Here is a 23,187-nt window from a genome sequence, read left to right as displayed (position 1 = left end):
CCTCTTCCCGTCATCCAGCAGAAGAGGCGCGGGCTATTCGAAAACAAAATGGCCTCGCCGATTACTTTGAAAGAACTTTGTCTGAAGGATGATAACAGAATCTACACTATCGTCGTTCAAGAAGATGTTATTAAGCGCTGCAGCAAGGGTAAGTATTTACCTGGAGGATAATTTGGCTTTGAAAGAATTTTTCTAATTTTAAAAGAGCTCTATTCAACAATAATAAATCGTCTATGCGGTCCATTGTTCTATGTAGTCAATGATAGTGGCAGAATCTATGCCTAAATTATCGGTTGCAGATACTCGGGACTGAAGGCGATTTAATTCTGTCCCTCCATTAAATGCATTTAGGAGTCGGACAATGGCTACGCGCCGTTTTATGAACATCCACGCACTGATTCATGAACCTAAAATGTTTCTGTTGAATTTTCTACTTTGATCTCGAATCTAGTTTGTTTTAATTTGCGATGGAAAATTAGTCGGCGTAGATTCCTGCATTTGAAATGACAAAATTAACTTCAATTTGCAGACCATGTTCTTGCTAGCGTGATATTCCAGAAGATGGTCAGCCGCTATCCAATTGAATCTGGCGATAGAAAACTATAAGTTCACATGCTTATATACTTCCCAGAAATTTGCGGCTGCATCCCTTCGGCTGGTTAAAAAAAAATTCCTGTTTATCATCGCCGCCCGCCCCATAAAAGTCGTCCGCCCCTAAAAAAATCTCCTTTTTTTTTGCTCCTGAAGTCAGTAAAATCCGTTCCCGCTCAGTGGAACAGGTTCGAATTTTGTATGTGCTCGCGTACTGTCTGAGCCAAGTTACATGTGCGCGACAGTTTGACAGAAAATGCCGTTCGTTGTTTGCCAAATTCGGCGAACGTCCAGTGTTCTCAAGGGCTGGGTTGGTGTCAAAGTGCCAGAAAATATCACACTAGACGAACTGTATTATGAGACTCACCTCACCATTAAGAAACTCACCAAGGTACAACGCGAACAGATTGAACATGTCCTTACTGATATCATTTACACGTGTGGCTTGAACTTCGCCGATCTGCAGGAGACCAATGAGGCAAACGTCTTCAATAATGTATCTGCCAAAGCCAATCTCACATGCAACGATGCGACAGAGAAGCCATACTACACGGCTGGCTATGAAGATGTGTGCTACTTCTGTGGCTGTGTTGAGGAGCTGAGTACCACAGATGAGTCATATCCTATATGCAGTACCTGCAGTAAGCGTCGTACTGCCGAGAAGAGGCCCACTCGGAAGTTCAATAAGTAGTTGGTATTCTGAAAGAGAAGCCAAATATCATCGGCAAATGGGAGAGCCTTACGTGATAATTATTGCTGTGGATTTCTAGTCAAAAATTAAACGAGCGCTACACTACATGTAATAATAATAATAATAATTCATTTATTTTGTATAGCGCTTTTCCAGAAGCCCAAAGGCGCTTTGACAGAGTGGAAAACATAATGCATAACAATACATGAAAACAACAATTGCAAAAAGACAAGAATCAATAGGGAAATATTTAAAGCAAAAGGAGGGAGAAGGAGAAGAGATAGTCAGGGGTTAAATGCTGTGGGTTGAATGTTGAATGCAGTGTTGAACAGGTGGGTCTTTAGTGATGTTTTGAATGTGGTGAGTGAGGAGGAGTCTCTGATGGTGTGAGGTAGTGAGTTCCAGAGGGTGGGAGCAGCGATGGAGAAGGCCCTGTCCCCCCAGGATCTGAATTTGGTCCGGATGGAGGGGGTCAGGAGGTTGGTACCAGCAGAGCGGAGGTTGCGGGTGGGAGTGTGTCTGGAGAGGAGGTCAGCCAGGTAGGATGGGGCCAGGTTATGGAAGGCTTTGTTTTCAAGAGGAGGATTTTGTACTGGATTCTCTGGGGGATGGGGAGCCAGTGAAGCTTGTAAAGGACGGGGGTGATGTGGTCACGGGTCCGGGAATGGGTGAGTAGACGGGCAGCGGAGTTCTGAATGTATTGGAGTTTATTGGTGATGTAGTAGTAGTAGTAGTACGTGATGATAGATACATGAATAAACGGCAACCAACATTCTCTTGGTGTTAAACTCTACTCAACATGTATGAATGCTATAATAGCAGTAGCTGCTGATTGATAGGTGTATAAACGTGAATGTGGAACTCTAGTCAGTAGCTGCTGATAGATAGAAGTATAAACGTGAATCAGACATTCTTTTGATGTGGTTTATTTTCTCTTCCATGTCTACCAAACTGCTCAATATGCATGTACTGTGAAGTGATATTTCTTGGTGTGGAACTCTAGTCAAACATCTATGAGTGCTATAATAGCAGTAGCTGCTGATTGATAGATACATCTATGAGTGCCATAATAGCAGTAGCTGCTGATTGATAGATACATCTATGAGTGCTATAATAGTAGTAGCTGCTGATAGATAGATACATCTATGAGTGCTGCAATAGCAGTGGCTGCTGATATATAGATACATCTATGAGTGCTATAATAGCAGTAGCTGCTGATATATAGATACATCTATGAGTGCTATAATAGCAGTAGCTGCTGATAGATAGATACATCTATGAGTGCTATAATAGCAGTAGCTGCTGTTAGATGGATGCATCTATGAGTGCTATAATAGCAGTAGCTGCTGATAGATAGATACATCTATGAGTGCTATAATAGCAGTAGCTGCTGATAGATAGATGTATAAATGCGAACCAGACATCCTTTTGATGTGGTTAATGTCCTCTTCCATGTCTCCCAAACTGCTCAACATGTATGTACCGGTAGCATGAAGTGATATTTCGTGGCGAGGAATTCTAGTCAAATATGTATGAATGCTATGGCAATAGCTGCTGATAAATACATGTATGGCAACCGGACATTATGCTTAAAAGCCGAAGTTTTGGTCTACCATTGTTATATGTGTCAGCAAATATTAAAAGTAAACAGAACTCAATGTGACATAGGTTTCTTTATTTTCTTTATTTTAATCGTATCAGTGCGTACATACGAAGGTTTACTAGTTTAGAAATTATAACATGACTCATCATGTATGCCCGATCAAGTATATTTAAGAAAAAAACACATTGTGCGTTGAATAATCCATTAAAAGTTCACTCTGAAAAAAAAAAAAAAAAAAACCCTCCCCCCTACCCACTTTTTTGAAAAAGTGATGATAAACATGAATTTTTTTTTTAACCAGCCTAATAAATAATATTCTGAAAACAATATTTGTATTGTGAATTTTTGATTTGAAATAACATTACTAGTTAGCACACGATAAGAGTCGAGATGTTTCAACCAGTTGTACATAATCTTCAAAATAGTTGAGTTAACATGGTTTGTGCATGGCATGGCATTGTTCTTAGTTTAACATTAAGAATAAACATATTGTTGCGGTTCTGAGAATGTACATATTGATTAATAAAGGTTAAAGGTTTGCCCCCATAGTTAGTCCACATGCAACACGTAGGCCACCTTAGAACATTATTTATGTCATAGTACATGTGTAGAATAAGGCCATTCCCAATAGTGATACCTGCGTTGTGTAAAATAAATAAGAGTAGGTCCCATTCATTTTGCGGCCCACCCTCCAAATCTACCTCGTTGGGCAGCATCCAGTCCGTGCCCCATGTTTGCTATTGCCCTCACATTAGGATGCTCAAACCAGCCAAATGCCACGAGGTAGGCCTGAAAAGAGGGAGGAGCGCGAGGTCGGGGTGTGACCACGTCAAGCAGACGTCAAGGGCGGAGCCGGTAAGAGCCAACGACCAACCAGGGCTTGGGCGACATGGCCTGACATGGCCTGATAGGGCGTGGTAAAGGCGTGGTGATATAAGCGCGCACAAAGCCCTCGCAAGGACTATTGGGAGAGGCGCTTTTGTCTAAAGGACTCTTTGAGGATTGCCTGTGTAAAGAACTCGCTGGGGAACTTTGACTGTGAAAGGTCCCGTTGAGAATTGGCTTTGAAGGACTATTGGAAGCGGCGCATTGCAGAGGACTTGTGGGAGAGGCGCTTTGGTATTGAACTGCATTGGGAGTGCATATAGCGCCGGTTCATTTATTACATACGCGGCTGAGCCGTGAAGTAACCGCCAGCCTAGCGTACCTTTCCCCCGATAATTGTCCGGTCCGCGCCAACGACACGCGGGGAACGCCTGCCATCTGTCCTACCATCTTCTTCACGGCGAGTCGGGGACCCGGAGAACGAGCTGTGGACATCATCCCTGGACCATCAACCCTGACCATCTACATCCCCGTGTGAGTGTGTCTGTGTGTGCGGGCCCGTTTGTCCAGGGGATACGTTAAGACTGTTCTTAAGGCTGCACTGTGTATTCTGCTTCTTCTTTTTCATTGTACAAAGTGTTAATAAACCAATCTGTTCTTCCTTTCTTCTTAATCCGACCGTATTAGTGATTTCTTCCATTGGGTAAGCGTGGCACGATTACAACCGCTCGGATCGGGTTTAGTACCTGTTAACGGCCCGGGTCATGGCTCGCTATCGCTTGGCGTTTCCACTACAACCGTGGTTCGGGCGGGGTTATTTCCTTGCTTCCTGGGAGGCGCTGGTAATTAGGTAATAGGAACAATTCGGCTACCACCCTATTCAGCGCTGACCGGAAGGAACGTCATAGCCCCGGATCACGTCGGCTAGATAAGAGACAAGGGGATTCCTTCCCCCTTGGTAAGGGGAAGGCCGACATTTGAGATCCGCAACAATATAACAGAGTAACTGAAATGTTTCAAAATGTCTAATACCTATTGCATGTATTTGATGCATTTGTGGATATAGTAGATTGTAATAATTTAGATACTGTATGTTCCAACAAAAGAAATAAATATGTTCTATATTCATCTTTTTTTAATGCAAGCATTACTTTTTACAGATTTGGTTTCGTTCATGTCATTGAAGGGCTTCCATATGTGTATGGTTTGTTATATATATTTTTTGTAAATTACTTAAAACATGTATAAATGAAAATTATAAATGAACCTTACATTGTTCTTTCCTTACACATTATTTTTATCTCTGGTTTTTTTAATCCAAAAAGCATGCTACAGTGGAAAACATTGTCTACATTGGGAAACAAATTTGTTCATAAGAGCCTATGGCCCTTGAAAAAATTTGTGATGAGCCATTTTGGAAGAGTATGAGCCGATATTCAAAACTACGGAGTCAGTAGCATAGAATACTAAGGAAATAAATAAAAACAAAAGAAAAGAGTCTGTAGTTACAAGTATTAGACATTTGCACATGAACTAATAATGCAATGGCATTTAAAACTGCTTATAGTAGGCTCTCCTCTTTCAAGATAGAGCCATTGTGGTTTTAACTGACATGGTTTCTTTCAGCACACTGTTACTGTGAATGTGATATGTCCCTGATTTTTCGTGGAAGTTATTTCAATGTAAAACTCAAATAAATTGAGTGCAAGAAACAATACAACAGTTACACAAAATTTTGAAGACTCACAAAATATATTTCACAAAATTTTGGCATTGCAAATGAATTGTTGTTTCTTTTCAACATACACAACTGATTTATTTTATGCGATTATATCATATAAAAGAGAATTTAAGAACTAAATTAGCTTCATTAGGAAAGAGGTATGATAAGTGATGATGTGATCTAGATTTATTTATGTTAGACAGAAGCTGAATTTATATTATAAGCAATGCCTCGGGTTGAGCTTTCTTGTTTGGGATGCAGTAATTTCTATCAAAATAAAGTCCATTAAGGCCTTCGGCTCATCAACCATGCTCAAGTTTGAGCCACAATTTTTTTTAGAGCCGTCGGCTCATGTCTCTCGGGTTTCCCAATCACTGATGCTATATTCTACGTTTGTATGTATAATGTGCATGTGTCTTTGGTTACAATTGGAGCTTGTCTTAGTGGATGATGTTTTTACAATTTTTAAACTAACATTGTTACTGAAAATAACATTAAGTTTCTTGTACGCTTGTAACTTACATCAGTACTTGGCATGCTCGAATATCAAGGAACTATGAGTTTAAGAAACGAGCATCTTTTTATAATTCAACACAATGAAACATGAAATCAGAATTATTATCAAAATAACTTGCAGTGAAATAAACTGCAAAAACTTCAGATAAGGCTAGACTTTTTTTTTCTTTTGGTTTACGGATTTTGATAGTGAAAAATTTAGTCGGGAGGTCGAACAAAAATAAAAAATAAAATGCATTCTACAATTTTTTTTCAATCATGTTAAGTTTGATTTGGATCGGTGGGTGATAAAAAATTTTAAAAAAATCTTGGACCCGGTTTTGGTTATTTGTTAAATATGATAAATCTAAGTCTGTACTGGATTATTTTTTAATGTCAAAGCAATCGACCGTCGGCGGTATAAAAAAGACCTCTTGATTTGAAATTTTTTTTTCTTCTGATTTTCGATTTTTAAGGTCGGCGGATCCGTAAACCAAGTCAAAAAAAATGTAAGGCCTAATTCTCATTATTTACTTAATTACTATATATAACTTATTTTACAGTATCTCACTATTGTAGTGTTTGTTTGATGTTTTTAATTGCCTGTGCTACAATAACAATTATTGGTTTCAGCTGCTATCGAGTCCATTCAGGTACTTAGTGATGCCGGACTGCTGAACAACCTCACAAGCCAGGCCAAACAGTCGCAGGGTATAACACTTGGTATGTCAGCCACCTTTGATGATGTATCAACAAGATCATGTGAAACCTATTTAAGTGGGGTTATTGATGATGTTGATTTGAACACGCTCAGCAAGATGGCTCCAAAATCCCTTTCCCCGCAACAAAAAGTTTCCTGGATGGAGTTGCTGACACCAGCTATTGGCAATGGTGTGCCTGTTTTTTAAATTTTGTCATTTGAAAAATAGCATGTTTAATTGCACGACATAAGTAGTCCAAGATTAATCAAGATATTGGATACATACTTCTAAATTCTTCAATCACTCAGTAGGATTGTGGCGTTACAGCTGAAAAATAGCTGAAATTGATGGTTTCCACCAGATCAATTGAAGCATATACTAGGGAGATGTTAATGAACCCACTGTCGCCACTTTGGCGAACTGTTTCTATAACATGAAACTCGCCACATTTATTCATTTCATCCTTAATAATTGTATCACAAAAACTATATCATTTATCATTGACGTTTAACCGACAGTTCACATCCACTTGTCAAAGTATCGGATGGTAATTTTTATATTTCGAAAGTTTGTGCCAATTTTTCTAACTGGAGTTCAATGCACATAACCATGTTATAACTGTAATGAAGCAATGAAATTTAATTCTTTTTCTTTTGCTGTTAACAGCGAGTTGCACTGCGGCAAGATCTGGTGAGATGACTGTCGCCGAAGAAGATGAACCAAGCCAACACAGCAGTGGTCTCTTTAACAGACAACAAACATTGATGCTGATTGATTTGTACCAGGAAAGAAAATCTAAGTTTGAGTCATCAGTATATATCGGAAGAAATCTCTGTGGGAAGAAATAACTAATAAACTTAACACACGTTTGGGCACAGCCTTTAATAAAGACCAGGTTGAGGGTCGGTGGAAGACACTGTGGGCAGCCTACAAACGCCACAAAAGAAACCAAAACTCTACCGGTAGAGACCGTAGAGACTTTGAGTTTGAGGACAGATTTGACGACATGTTCAAAGACAGACATGATGTGACTGCGACTTGAGTAATGTCATCATTGCCCTCAACTTCCACACAAGCTATGGCCATCAGTGAGGAGTCTGAAGCGGAATCTGTGCCGAGTGATGCTCGGAGATCGCCATCAACATCTGCTCCAGAGGCAAAGCGGAGACGACGTTCTTCTGGGGCTACACCCGTTTTAGACTTTCTGAAAGAATATACTGAAGAACAAAAACGAATGGATGAAGAGAGGCGTAAAGAAGCCAGAGATATGCACGATGAAAAAATGTCAATTTTCAAGGCACTACTTGAAACAATGAAAAAGTGATACATGTACTTGTAACATTCAGAATGTGACATCTATATATATAAAACACAGTTTGTGTGTGCGTGTGTGTGTGTGTGTGTAATGTTACCGATAGACTCCGAAACGGAGAGGCTCACGTGCTTGATATTTGGCATAGGCATGGCCATTGAGCCTGGGACGAACATGGCTGAGACCATATTTGACGAGATCCATATTTTTTATTCATATTTATCTCAGCGCATTTCAGCGAAGTACCCGCTAATCTCAGCCAGTGCGAGCAGCTCGCTGATTCGCTCAGAGCGATCACGTGATGTTCCATCCCGTCACACGTCACACGTTTGCACGTGATTCAGGGCGAAAAGCCATTGCGTTTTTCACCTTTATGCGACCGTGTTTTGTGTCGATTTTGTGCGATATGAATTAAATTTTAATTCGAAAGGGGAAATTCGAAAGAGAAAGGGAAAAAGAAATCGAAAGGGGAAAGGGGAAATCCTTCGTATTCGAATTCGTAAACACGAAATATGAATTAAAATTTAATTCATATTTCGTGTTTACGAATTCGAATACGAAGGATTTCCCCTTTCGATTTCGAATACGAATCGAATACGAGCTTGAGTCGAGAGGGCGAATGTCCGGGTTGGGAATGTACGGGTCTCCCCTCCCCCACCCGGCAATGCCGGGTACTTCTGCTAGGATCACGTGATGTTCCAACTTTGCCGCCATAATCTCACAGTTATGCGTTCGCACGTAATTCAGTTTTTTCACATTTCAGCGAAGAACATTGCCATTCACACCACATAGGTTTTTTTTCACTTTCATCTGATATTTGTGATTTATTTCAAACAAACTGTATTTCCCATCTACACGGCCATGTATTCCTATTAACGTTATGTAAAGTACATAAATTGTGTGGATTACATCATTTCTGGATGTGATCAATTGCCAGTAACCATCTATATCCCTCCCCTCCCCTTCCCTCCTCCCCCTCCCTTTCCCCCCCTCCCCCTCCCCCTACCCTTCCCCCTCCCTTCCCCCTCCACCCTACCCTCTCCCCCTCCACCCTACCCTCTCCCCCTCCCTTCCCCCTCCACCCTACCCTCTCCCTTTCCCCCCTCCCTTTCCCCTCCCCCTCCCTTTCCCCATGCCCCTCCCTTCCCCCCTAACCCCTTCCTTTCTGCCCTACCCCATCCCCATCCCCCTCCCTCCTCCCCCTCCCTTTCCCCCATGCTCCTCCCTTTCCCCCCTACCCCTTCCTTTCTGTCCTACCCTTTCCCCTCCCCCCTCCCCTCCCCCTCTCCCCTCCACCTCCACCTCCTCCCTTCCCCCCACCCTCCCACTCCTCTCCCCCTCCCTCCCTCCCCCTCCCTCCCCCTCCCCGCCCCTCCCCTCCCCCTCCCCTCCCCCCTCCCCTCCTCCCTCCCCCCTCCCCCTCCCCCCACCCTCCCACTCCTCTCCCCCTCCCTCCCCTCCCCTCCCCCCTCTCCTCCCCTCCCCCCATTCCCCTCCCTGCCCATCCCCCTCCCCTCCCCCCATCCCCACTCCCCCTCCCCCCTCCCCCTCCCCTCCCCCCGCCCCTCCCCCCGCCCTCCCTCTTCCCCCTCCCCTCCCCTCTTCCCCCCTCCCTCCCCCTCCCTTCCCCTCCCCTCCCTTTCCCCCCTCCCCCTCCCCCTACCCTCCCCCTCCCTTCTCCCTCCACCCTACCCTCTCCCTTCCCCCCTCCCCTTTCTCCTCCTCTCCCCCCTCCCCTTTCTCCTCCTCTCCCCCTCCCCTCCCCTCCCCCTCCCTTTCCCCCATGCCCCTCCCCCTCCCTTTCCCCCATGCCCCTCCCTTTTCCCCCTACCCCTTCCTTTCTGCCCTACCCCTTCCCCATCCCCCTCCCTTTCCCTCATGCTCCTCCCTTTCCCCCCTACCCCTTCCTTTCTGTCCTACCCCTTCCCCTCCCCTCTTCCCCCTCCCTCCCCCTCCCTCCCCCTCCCTCCCCCTCCCCCTCCCTTTCTCCTCCTCTCCCCCTCCCCTCCCCTCCCCCTCCCTTTCCCCCATGCCCCTCCCCCTCCCTTTCCCCCATGCCCCTCCCTTTCCCCCCTACCCCTTCCTTTCTGCCCTACCCCTTCCCCATCCCCCTCCCTTTCCCTCATGCTCCTCCCTTTCCCCCCTACCCCTTCCTTTCTGTCCTACCCCTTCCCCTCCCCCTCCCCCCCGTTCCCCTCCCCTCCCCCCCTCCCCTCCCCCTCCCCTCCCCCTCCCCGCCCCTCCCCCTCCCCCCTCCCTCTCCCCTTCCCCCTTCCCTCCCCTCCCCCGCCCGGCAATGCCGGGTACTTCTGCTAGTATCCTCTATAGCAAGATATGCTTGCCAGCAGTTTAAGGACTAGCAGTTTCTTGACATTTTTGTCCGATGCAGGTCCTCACTGATTTTCACCCAATCACCCCTCCCTATAAAATATATATTTTTTCCTAGTTGTAAAATGGGACAAACGTTTTTTAAATGTGTTTTTATATGAACATTGTCTGAAATATTTTAAATCATCTGATTGTTTAAATAAAAATCAAATGGCAGTGACATTGTGCATTTGAGATGGATGTATTTTGATATGTCAGTTACATGAATCCACCAAGCAGTAACACAGCTTGGATGTGTTATCCGTACCAGGACACTAACATCACAATCTGTTGGCAGTTGGAGGTAAACCTGAATCATTTGTACTTTTCATTGCATCTGCTTTGTTGAAGCCCACATGAGCAGATTGGTACAGGTAAAGCATAAATTGTACATATAGGGTAGCATTGCATCCCAACCTCTGCCATATACAATCAATGGTTGCAAGTGCAAAATGTTGGTCATTCGAAATGGTGGACTTTACGTTAAGTCACTGTCCAGTGTCCAATGGTAGTAAAGTTGTACTTATGTGGAAAGCTGTTGGGAACATATGCAGCTGACCGTCATGCTGTAAAATTTATCTTGCTAGGCTTATACTGTTTTATCTACTCCATGGCGTTTGCCTCATTGTACATCGTCAGACTTCGAATATGGTGGTCGTGGGTTCAAATTCCCGCCTGGACAATAACTTTGAAGAAGGGACCCTGTCCGTGGTGGTACCGAAGAGGTAGAAACCGGACAATAAATACCCTATTTGACTCAATTTATTTTCTCGGTTTGAGATAGGTAAATTGTAAAAACTGTTGATATCTTATCCGTACGTTTTCAGACATGGTTTACATCCAACAAAAGTTGAACAAAATGGAAACTTGATCACTCATTTTGATGCTTTGTTAGATGGTCCAGTACATTAGTCCTTGTGGGATCAATGCTGATGCCAACTATGTGGGATTTTCTCACTCCTCTTCAGTGCTTAGTTTCACCATGAAATGTATATACAAGTTGCACAAACCAAGCTTATCTGCAATTGGTCTAGTCTTAACCTCCCTACTGCAGGCATGAAATGCTGCCCAAACAGTATACACGTTAAATTAATTCAGTAGGGTGAAGGTTAATATTTAAAACAAGAATTTTTAAAATACATAGCTGTTGTTGACATACAAGGATGTGGAAAATCAACAGGTTTTTGCACTTGATCCAAACTATATGAGAACCTGTGCATAAACTTTCATTCTGGGTGTGTGTGTGTGTGTGAATTTCAAATCTGGATATATCTACGAGTGGAATAGAATTATTGAGCATTGTTCTACGATTGAGGCAATTAGTTTGATATTGTCCCTTTATAGTTCTTTAAAATTTGACGGTTAGGGAAAGGATCCTGTATAGTTTTGATTGGGTGCAGAAAACAGGTGAATTCAAAATACTTGTACCAAAGTTATGAATTTTTAAAAAATTCTTTTTTTTTCAAATTGAAGGCCAGACTTGTAAAATTTTAGGAACATTAGCTTTGTGTAAATTGTATTTATTTTTCATGTTGAAAATGTGAGCAAATCCCTTGTAGTTGTGATCACCTTGATCCTATAAGGACTGATATACTGGACTGTTCGAGGACAATGAAGAAAGACAAACTTTCAGACACTTGTAAACTGATTATAATTAACATAAAGGTTACATGAAGGAATCAGGTTCAGTTTTCATCAATCAGTTGTAGACATGTAAGAATAATTGAAATATAAACTTGTTTGTTATAAATAGCCATCGCTTCCATATAAAGATGATTATTCTCAAACGAGTAAATGTATGATGTGGAGCGAGATGCTCAAGCAATTTTAATCCCAGAAACATAACAAAAATCCTGAAAAAGTAAAGTTGGTAGTTAACACACTTCTACATGTTCAACTGACGAGTGAGGTGGAGTCTTCTTAGCGGTCCTTCTGCGTCATTGTCCGCAAATATCACACTTTGTACATTTGCTGCATGTTGGTCATCCTCGAATATATCAATCAGATCATCCCCTCCGATAACTCAAATATTGTGTAAAATACAAGCTGATACAAGAGCTTTTGTTATGTAGGAGACGTCTTGTAGGTCGATGTACTGCAATCTCCGGAATCGCCCCTTCAATATACCAAAATAATTTTCCACAACAACCATTGAGCCAGACAGGCACCAATTGTATGTTATCTGTTCAAAAGTCAGATTACCGTTGTCCCTGTACGGTGTGAGGAGCCACCTTCTACATGGGTAGGCTCCATCTGCCAGGATGTGGTATTCACGACAGAGATGTTGGCCTGTTTCCCAAAGAGGAGAATTCCTCAGCACCCTGGCATCATGTACCCGTCCTGGCCAGCCTGCATATATATCAGTGTATCGGAGGTCTTCATGGCACACCGCCTGCAGAATAATGGAATGGTACCTTTTTCTGTTGATGTAGTCGGCTTCATGTTTTGGTGGTGCTTTTATACGTATGTGTGTACCATCCAGAGCTCCAATTATTCCAGGAAATCCCTTCTTAATTTGAAACATGTCCGATATTTGTCTGTATTCAGTAGGGTTAGGCCAAGTAATAAGTTTATGCATAATATGGTCACTCATGACATCCAACATGCGCCGATTATGAGTCACAAAGGTTGACTCTGAAATGTCAAAACGATCTGCTATAGATCTGACACACTCTTGAGACCCCATATACCAAAGATGCATAAGAAGATCTTTCTCAACTGGTATTTGAGGTCTTCCAGCTGCTGTTTCTCGCATCTGCAGCTCAGGACATCCCTTGATTATAGTCAGCAACTCTTCAAATGTAGACCGTGAAAGTCTAAAGAATGTCTTGAAAGTGGCAAGGCCGTATTGGGGAACCACATCTTCAACATATCTTTCCACTCTGGGTCTTTGAGGAGCACCTCTGAAAAATATAGACATTTTCATTTTACACCTTTACATGTAGAGGTTAACATTCTCACCAGTTATATTCTATCAGCATAATAGTAGCATATTGGTATGTTGGTGGGGTAGAGCAATATCTAGAGTCAGTTAGATCTGAATAGGTAACATGCTTCATCTGTCACGATAAGGAATCTGCCCTGTAATTTCTGTGTGTTTAGTCCGGTTTGTTGGTTGAGGAGTATACCTGTGAACATATCAGGATGTTTGTGTGCTAGGTAGTTGTAGGGATTAAAGATAACAGCCCTTGCGTGTCACACCTGGTAATCAAACCTTTGGCCCTTATGGCAACGCGCATCTGTAAACACTTATATAGGCCCATTAGCGCACACTAATTAAATTCCCTTCCCTTACAATGACTTTGGAAGAAGCCACATCAGGGCACCGCCGGGTGGCCGCCGTCAGCTACACCACGAGCTATGACCATGCCACAGGGAACGTGTGATTGGAGGGAAGGAGCTGGAAGGTTCGGTGGAAGGCACTGGTTGGTGGCGCACCAATGCTGACGTCACTGCCAAGGTTATAAAAGGGCGCTGCAGGACATTTTCAGCAGCTCTAGCTCCAGCCCTTGCACTCTCTGTCTCTTGTGCGGCATGTCTCTGGCTGTCTTGCGCTGCACGATATCTCTCTGTGCTTGAAGCTCTTGCACTTCTTCTTGGTCTTGAGAGGTCCTGGTGGTTGTGGGTTCACCATCTGCATGTTGCGGGAGCGAGGCTCGGTGCTGTGAATGGGTGGGACCTCGTGTGCAAATGGCGAGGGCGTTGGCTCGGGCCCAGCAAAGCGTGCGAGGCGGACGGAGGATTTCTCCGCACTGGAGTTTGGAGCACCATTGGACGATACACTGCAAGACGACGGGCAGATAAGACCGCACCCTACATTCACAATTACATGACGATTTATTTTGTTCATTCATCCCTGTGTCCTGTTGTTGAGTCTGGTGTGTGGGATCCCAATTTAGGAATTCGATTTATCGTCGCGTTTCCTGTTCCGATCCTTATTACAATAAACCCTTTTATTGCTTCTCATTCCCTTCAACTCTGGTGTCCGTTTGAGTTCGTTCCCCTTCCACAGTGACGCGCTCCCGCTTCTTCCTCTTCCCTTCTTCTCTTCCTTTCTTCTCTTTCATTTTACACCTTCACATGTAGAGGTTAACATTCTCACCAGTTATATTCTATCAGCATAATAGTAGCATATTGTTATGTCGGTGTGGTAGAGCAATATCTAGTCAGGTAGATCTGAATAGGTGTTATGTGGTCCTCCCGGTGACTACCTGGTCTCGGTGACCCCCGGACCGTGAGAGGAACTCCGCCAGAAAGATCTATTATGTATGCGCTTTCGTAACGCAATCAAGATGAATTCCAATCAATAAGAAACCCCACACCAAGGATCCGGAATAATCAATGATATATTCCCCGAGCAATCAACCATAAACAATCAGCAATCAATACTACAAAGATGTAAACTCATCTACACTAACTCTAAGATGGCCATCTTATACATTCCTCATGTGAGCCCCACTCCCGACTCCCTCCGTGGTCAATGTCTCTCACAATGTCTCTCTTCTCCGCACACGGGCGGTTGAACGAACCCCGGGCGGACGTGCTCCAAACGTGCCCGTCTCGTACCGGGGACAGCTGCTGCAGCGCACACCTCCTTGACAAGCAACGGGGCAAAACCAAGCGCGGCTTGCAACACGCGCGAGGCCCAAAGTGCGACCCGTACGCGTCCTTGTAGACGGGGCAAAACCAAGCGCGGCTTGCACCGCGCGCGAGGCCCAAAGTGCGACCCGTACGCGTCCTGGTAGACGGTGAAGTGAACTGTGCCGGACGCTTGGTTCCGTGCACGAACCCACGGCACTTTGACGTGTCACGGGGTAATTACTTTCGCCCGTCGGGCTTTGAAACGCCGATTCTGTTACGTTGCTCAATAGCGATACCGCTCGCCTCGGAGCTCGGCGAGGAAGAAGAAGAATGTCACTTCTCCAGGACCTCGTGTCTTTTTTTTTTCCGTTTCCGGTCTCCTTTTTCCCAGAAGGGCTCCTGACCCTTTAATCACAACAACCGTTAATCGACTACACCTTGATAAGCAAAGACCTGAATAGTAATTCACATAAATTCGTAACACTCCCCCCCTTCAAGAAAGAAAGTTTGAACCCAGCGAAAATTTTCTTTGCCAGCCAACTTGGACAAACAAACCAGATAACTCACCCCCCCCCCAAATCATCAGTTCCTCCCGGGCACAGTCATCACTTAAAAATAAAGCAACAAAATTTCACACAATCCCCTAGATTAATTCCCTCTGGACCAAGCGTCAACCACTTCTAGTTTCTCTTGGATGACGGTTAAGAGGTGGTGACCAAAGCCCCCAAATTTAAACCTCTCTATAGCACTTTTTCGGGAGGCCCAGCGGAGTATTCCCTACATGGACGCCTTAAGGAATGTGGAATTCACGGTTAGTCCAGGGAGGAAAGTTCATTACATGGACGCCTTTAAGAACATGGAGTTCACGGTTAGTCCGTGCAGGAAAGTTCACTACCTGGACGCCTTTAAGAACGTGGCGTTCACGGTTAGTCCATGTAGGAGCCCCGGCTCGGTGGCTCCCCCGTATATAGTGCTTCAACTTCTCCAGACTCCTAACAGATACGGTGGGACCCCTTGTCCCAGCCGTTACCTGACTGGCGGTCTCCTTCTCGGCCAGTGCTCTGACCTTCATTCTTTCGGGAGGTGCCGTAACTCTGGGAGCCTCGATAGTAATATCGGCTGCTGCCAACCCCAAAACTACCGCCAAGTTGTCCTCTTCTGTAGACCTCTCGACGCCTACGAAATGCCTTCCCTACTGTTATGGTCCGACCCTCCAAATCCTTACCATTCCAATTCTTCTCTGCCTCTCTGGCGTCTCTTGTGCTTGCAAACGTGACAAAGCCGAACCCTCTTGACCGTTGCGTTTCCCTGTCTTTTACCACCCGCACTTCCACCAGCGGCCCATATCTGTTGAAGACAGAGGTCAGAACTTCTTCCTCTGTGTTGAAGTTCAGTCCCCCTACAAATAAATTGGAACTTTTGTCGCCATCCCGAGCGGGGGTGGTATTATTTCCCCTGCGGGGCTCTTTACCCACCCTCGGGTTACCATAAATTTGCCCCCCGGCCAAATCATTTCCGATAATCACAGATACTCCCTCTACAGGAAGCGTGGCTTGTAAACCGACGGTGACCGGTCCTGACACCAAATCGGATTCCAAATGGATGACATGAAGTGGGGCACTAACACAGCCACCGATCCCTTGTAACCGAACACTATCACCAGTTGCGGTACTCTTTGACAATGGCAAAATGCCTTCAAGCATTAAGGATTGATGGGCTCCTGTGTCCCTCAAAACCTGAACCGGTCTTGGGTTAGTCAAGTCTCCCTTGAGTGAGACCAACCCCTCATAAATAAATGGTTGGTAACTCTTCTGTGGGCGATTTCTTACGTTTGCCATCGCATTCGGAGTTGTACTAGTCGGACTCCGCTCTGGGTTTTCCCTTTTCATGAGGTAACAACTGGACATCAGTGTCCAGGTTTCTTGCAAAAAGCGCAAGTAGGCCCGGAGGAAAAACTCGTGGTCTGCCTCGGGCCCCCCGAAAAATAAGTTTGTCTTGGGCCCGTAGCCCCCTGATTTCGAACAGTTCGGGTATCAGCGTTGTCCCCATATTCATCTCGAGGCCGCCGCCATGTATTGTCGTTCTCCGCACCTGCTGTTCCACACCTCCCCTGCGGAGATCTAGGCGAGGAGTTAGGTTCGTGGACCCCTATCCGGTGTGTTAAGGCATAATCATCTGCCATGGTGGCTGCTTCCCACAACTTTGGTACTTTCTTTTCCTGCAGGTACACTTTGATGTCCTCGTGGACACACTGTTGAAATTCCTCCACCAGCATCAGGTCACGCAATGCTTCGAAGTCGTTCCCGACTCCTTTTGACTCACACCACCGATCAAACATATTTTCTTTCACTCTAGCAAACTCCACATGGGTCTCACTCTCCCTCTTCCTGGCATTCCTGAATTTTTGCCGGTAAGCTTCCGGAACCAACTCATAGGCTTTGAGGATGTGCTTCTTCAATACCTCATAATCTGCACATTGGTCCATTGGTAGCGCCGAATAAATCTCTTGAGCTTTTCCCACCAGCACACTTTGCACTAGTATGGTCCAGGCCTCCTCCGGCCAGTTTAACTGTCGAGCCACTTTCTCAAAGTGTGGAAAAAATTGAGTGACTTCCTTTTCACTGAAGGGTGGAACCAGCCTCACATGTCTGCCCACCTCCCAGGTTTTCTGGCTAGGTGTCGACCCCGTCAGCAAGGGTGGTACCTCTCCCCGTTCTCTCATTAACTCCAGCTCCTTGAATTTAATCTCTTGCTGAAGCGCCAGATCACGTTCCTTCAACTCCTTTTCGGCTTTTCTCTCCTCTGCTTCGAGTTCCCTGGCAGCTCTCCTCTCCTCTGCTTTTCTCCCTTCTAACCTTTCCTGGAGTTCTCGTTCCACTCTCCTTTCCTCTGCTTGTTTCTCTTCTCTCCTCTCTTCTGCTTTCCTTTCTTCTTCTGCTCTTTCCTTTTCTGCTTTCCTTTCTTCTTCTGCTCTTTCCTTTTCTGCTTTCCTTTCCTCTTCTGCTAACCTTTCCTGGAGTTCTCGTTCCACTCTCCTTTCCTCTGCTTGTTTCTCTTCTCTCCTCTCTTCTGCTTTCCTTTCTTCTTCTGCTCTTTCCTTTTCTGCTTTCCTTTCTTCTTCTTTTAACCTTTCCTGGAGTTCTCGTCCCACTCTCCTTTCCTCTGCTTGTTTCTCTTCTCTCCTCTCTTCTGCTTTCCTTTCTTCTTCTTTAATCCGTTCCTGGCTCCGTAATTGCAACTCCAGTTTCCGGAGCTCAACGTCTTCTGGTTCTTCGGGTAGCCACTGCCAGGCTAACTCGTCCCATGTTCCTAATCCCACCATAGACTGTATCACCGTGGTCTGCAACTCTGCCTTCCTCAAATTAGTTCGGACCTCCAAGTTAAAATGTTTGGCCAATTTCAAGAGGTCCGCTTTTAGTAACGCTCGGAACTGTGCCTCACTAGGTGTTACCGCAAAGTTCTGTGCAACAAACGCCATGGTGACTATCGTTAACACCTGTTAACCTTCACCCAAGACTTTACCACAATTTCTCAAAAATTTACCAATTAATAATTAATTAATTAATTTTAATTAATAAAAATTATTATTTTATTATGTTATACAATTTTAAATCCCGGACGTAGACCCAATTGCGAATCCGCAAATCGTAATTTGGACGAGCCCCCAATTCTGTTACGTGGTCCTCCCGGTGACTACCTGGTCTCGGTGACCCCCGGACCGTGAGAGGAACTCCGCCTGAAAGATCTATTATGTATGCGCTTTCGTAACGCAATCAAGATGAATTCCAATCAATAAGAAACCCCACACCAAGGATCCGGAATAATCAATGATATATTCCCCGAGCAATCAACCATCAACAATCAGCAATACTACAAAGATGTAAACTCATCTACACTAACTCTAAGATGGCCATCTTATACATTCCTCACGTGAGCCCCACTCCCGACTCCCTCCGTGGTCAATGTCTCTCACAATGTCTCTCTTCTCCGCACACGGGCGGTTGAACGAACCCCGGGCGGACGTGCTCCAAACGTGCCCGTCTCGTACCGGGGACAGCTGCTGCAGCGCACACCTCCTTGCCAAGCAACGGGGCAAAACCAAGCGCGGCTTGCAACGCGCGCGAGGCCCAAAGTGCGACCCGTACGCGTCCTTGTAGACGGGGCAAAACCAAGCGCGGCTTGCACCGCGCGCGAGGCCCAAAGTGCGACCCGTACGCGTCCTGGTAGACGGTGAAGCGAACTGTGCCGGACGCTTGGTTCCGTGCACGAACCCACGGCACTTTGACGTGTCAAGGGGTAATTACTTTCGCCCGTCGGGCTTTAAAACGCCGATTCTGTTACGTTGCTCAATAGCGATACCGCTCGCCTTGCAGCTCGGCGAGGAAGAAGAAGATCGTCGCTTCTCCAGGACCTCGTGTCTTTTTTTTCCTTCCGTTTCCGGTCTCCTTTTTCCCAGAAGGGCTCCTGACCCTTTAATCACAACAACCTTTAATCGACTACACCTTGATAAGCAAAGACCTGAATAGTAATTCACATAAATTCGTAACAATAGGTAACATGCTTCATCTGTCGCGATAAGGAATCTGCCCTGTAATAAGTTCTGTGTGTTTAGTCCGGTTTGTCGGTTAAGGAGTATACCTGTGAACATACCAGGATGTTCGTGATTTTATAGCCGAATCCGTGTTTGGTCGTCGCCTCAAGTAAGTCCGTTTGGTCCATCCGCGGTCCCTGGTGTTAACCGGAAGGGTCCGCGCGACAACATAAACTGCATGTTTGTATTGTACTAATACTGGTATCTTATGAATCCACAACAATAAACTGAATTAACGACAAAATCACAATTATACTATGCCTACATGCAACAATTTAAGGGATGGGTTATTTATAGCTGACTACTCCCAAGTAATCAGCTATAATAATATAAATGACTGGTTCCTCAAGCTGACTCTCGTGGGGATGATAATTCCCCAGTTAAATTGACTGTTATCATTGTAATGTACAAATAATATCATAAATGACCGGTGTCTAGCTGATAACTATGTACTATGATGTAGCAGGTTTACATCCAACCAGTCCAAAAGCTGACCCGCCCACTGCAATCACACCCAACCCGTCCATCATGAAATAATACAGAACTCAACTGCAATTGTTTAAATATATAATGCAATATCACATAAGTCACCTGTATATAACCAGAAGAACATAATATCTTGTTAATCCATAGAAATACAATATCAGAAATATATTATTCCACACAAAACATTATTCCAAAATTCCAGCACTGAAGAGTGTACTTATCATAATCTTACTATGAAGATTTTACTCAATAATTTCCATTGTTCGTATAACAAATAAAGATATTAATTTAATTATGGCACTCAAAGTGAATTCCATAGATCTAGATCAACATCAAACCAAAAAAAAAAAAAAAATGTAATTAATACACGTGCCAGTTACCATCCTACACTTTTAGAAATGTTAATAATGTTTTTTTTTTTTTTTTTTTTTTTTTTTTTGTATACAAGATCGAGGCTCGTGAAAGAGCTAACATTGATCACACAAAAAAGACAAACCGACACACAAAACACAAAAAACAAGGGGAGCGGCAGACAAGATGGGGAGAGAGGGGGAAGGACACAAAAGAGAGGGGGAAGGACACAAACACAACATTTGAGAGCAGGGACATCGGGAGGACTTGGGGGGAGGTGGGAGAGGAATAAAACATATGAACACTGCAAGGACTCTGGGGTGAATTACCGGGGGTAGAAAAGATCAAGGTTTTCGATGGGGGAAGATAAGAGATGGTGGTGAACAGCTGTTTTAAAGACCTGGAGGGAGGAGTGGGATTGAAGGGAGTGGGGGAATTTGTTCCAGAGGCGGGAGAAAAGGGGAATGAAAGAGTGAAGGTGAGCAGAGAGCCTAGACTTTGGCAGTTTAACCATAAGAGGGTTGCAGGCAGATCTTGTGCGACCTGAAGGAATATTGGGGGGACAGAGCACAGAGAGAGCTGGGGGAGCAAGGCCGGAGAGGAGTCGGTAGAAGACAGAAAGACCACCAACCTGTCTGCGGTGAGTGAGTGAAAGGCCCTCGGTGTTGACTACATCGCAGGAGATTCCAATGATTCTGAAAGCTTTGGCCTCAACAGCGTGAAGCCGAGCAAGGTGTGAGGCAGGAGCACCAGCCCAGAGGGGGGAACAGTATTCCATTGAGCTGCGGATGAAAGCCTTGTATGTGGTGAGGAGCTCAGGTGTGCCAAGGAAGGACTTCGCACGACGGAGGATGCCCAGTCGGCGACTGGCTTTGGAGGCCAGCTTGGAAATGTGGTTTTCCCAAGAAAGATCATGGCAGATAGTGAGACCCAAAAGCTTGAGCGACAGAACTTCTTGGAGAGGATTGTTGAGAAAGTAGATGGGAGGGTTGTCCAGTCGGTCCTTTCGGAGAGACATTGTAAGAGTGTGAGATTTGTCAGGATTGAAAGACATGTTCCACTTGTTTGACCAGTCTGTGATTTTGTCCAGGTCTGTAGAGAGTGAGGAGGCTGCAGACTGCCGATCTGAGGGATAAGGAATGGAGCAACAGAGAGTAGAGTCGTCAGCAAAGAGATAGAGAGGATTTTCAAGAGAGTCAGAGAGATCATTGATGAAGACCAGAAAAAGCACAGGGCCCAGAACACTACCTTGGGGAACTCCAGCCTGAACAGGAAGAGGAGATGAGAGAAACCCATTCAGGGCCACACGTTGACTACGACCACAGAGGAAGTCCGCCAGCCATGCGTGGAGATTTCCATGGATACCAAAGGAGGAGAGTTTGGTGAGCAGAGCAGGGTGCCAGACCGTATCGAAGGCACGTGAAATGTCAAGGGAGACAGCTCTAATTTCCTGTTTGGCGTTGAGGACCTCCATCCATTGTTGAGAAAGCAGAAGCAGCATATCCAGAGTAGAGTGACCAGGTCTGAAACCAAATTGATGATCAGAGATCAAGCCATTGGAGAAGAGGAAAGATTTAATATCTGAAGCAATGATGGATTCCATGACTTTGCTGATAATTGGGAGAAGGCTGATTGGTCTGTAGTTGCTGGGATCTGTTTTTGCACCTTTTTTGTGCAAACCGGTGATGTTGGCTGATTTCCAAGCAGATGGCAGATGACCTTGAGCAAAAGAGAGGGTGAAGAGAACAGAAAGAGGGAGTGAAAGAGCAGAAGAACATGATTTTAGGACCCGTGGGCTGATGCCGTCAGGACCAGTTGCAGAATCAGAGTCGAGGGTTGACAGAAACTTTTCCACCTTGTCAGGAGGAAAGGACACAGAGTCCAGGAGCAGCTGGGTACGACTGGGTACGGTTTTCCTACAAAGTCAGCGTCATCAATCAATTTCAATGGCTACACATCAGTCGATCATTTGAAAACCCAGTGATACGTAAAATGTGTTCAAATGAACTTATCTCATCATATATGACACGTTGATATTACAGCTGTATGGCAAGTTTGCTTAACAGGCTTAACTCACTTAATCACGAGTTCTATTTTACTTATTTGTTGTTTTCTTTTGGTAATTTGTAAGTGATATACACCGTGATATATACGCCGTTTTCACCCATAATTTCAGTCACGGAGAAACGCTGCTGGTTATATTTACGCAGCAAAACTTGCAAGTGAAAACACAATCTGGATATTTGCACCAACGTGTGATGTAGTGTCATCTTTGTCTAATTCTTCCATCATGACCGCGAGTAATACATGTTTGGCCGCCATCTTGCTTCTCGTCTGCCTGTTCGGCGAAAAGCAATCTTCCGGAAGAGGCTTCTGTCTTCGGAAGAGACCAAATCGCACGCGCCTCTTATCATGGCGTTTTGGTAGGAGCAACGTCCCAATGGTCTCTACCAGAGGTAAAAATATTATAAACCACAAACACGTATGATTAGCTTTTTAAATAGTCGCTAATGCTGTTTATAACACTAAATGAAGAAATTTGGATGAATCCCGACATGCGTGAGGTAAATTTTACTTACAGAACTGAGCGAAGATATACTGTAATCTATATACCCCACAAGTGTTGGGTTAATAACATGACGCTTTCTGCCGCTAACGTGGCGTTTTTCGTAGTAGGCGGCCGGCCAACCGGCAAAAAAGTGCTTTAAAAAAGTGCCGTAGGTTTTTTTGTTAGACGCTGGCATCCATGCTGCATGTGTTCACAAGACCTTGCTCTACAACATAGGGGTGGATGCCAAGCTCAAAATCGCATTTTTTCGGACATACTGGTGACCCAAATTACCATTTTTCAAATACTGCTTTATTTTCAT

This window comes from Myxine glutinosa, chromosome 1, assembly GCF_964187855.1.
Source record: "Myxine glutinosa chromosome 1, kmMyxGlut1.1, whole genome shotgun sequence".
Lineage (NCBI taxonomy): Eukaryota > Metazoa > Chordata > Myxini > Myxiniformes > Myxinidae > Myxine > Myxine glutinosa.
This window is presented reverse-complemented; position numbering follows the sequence as displayed.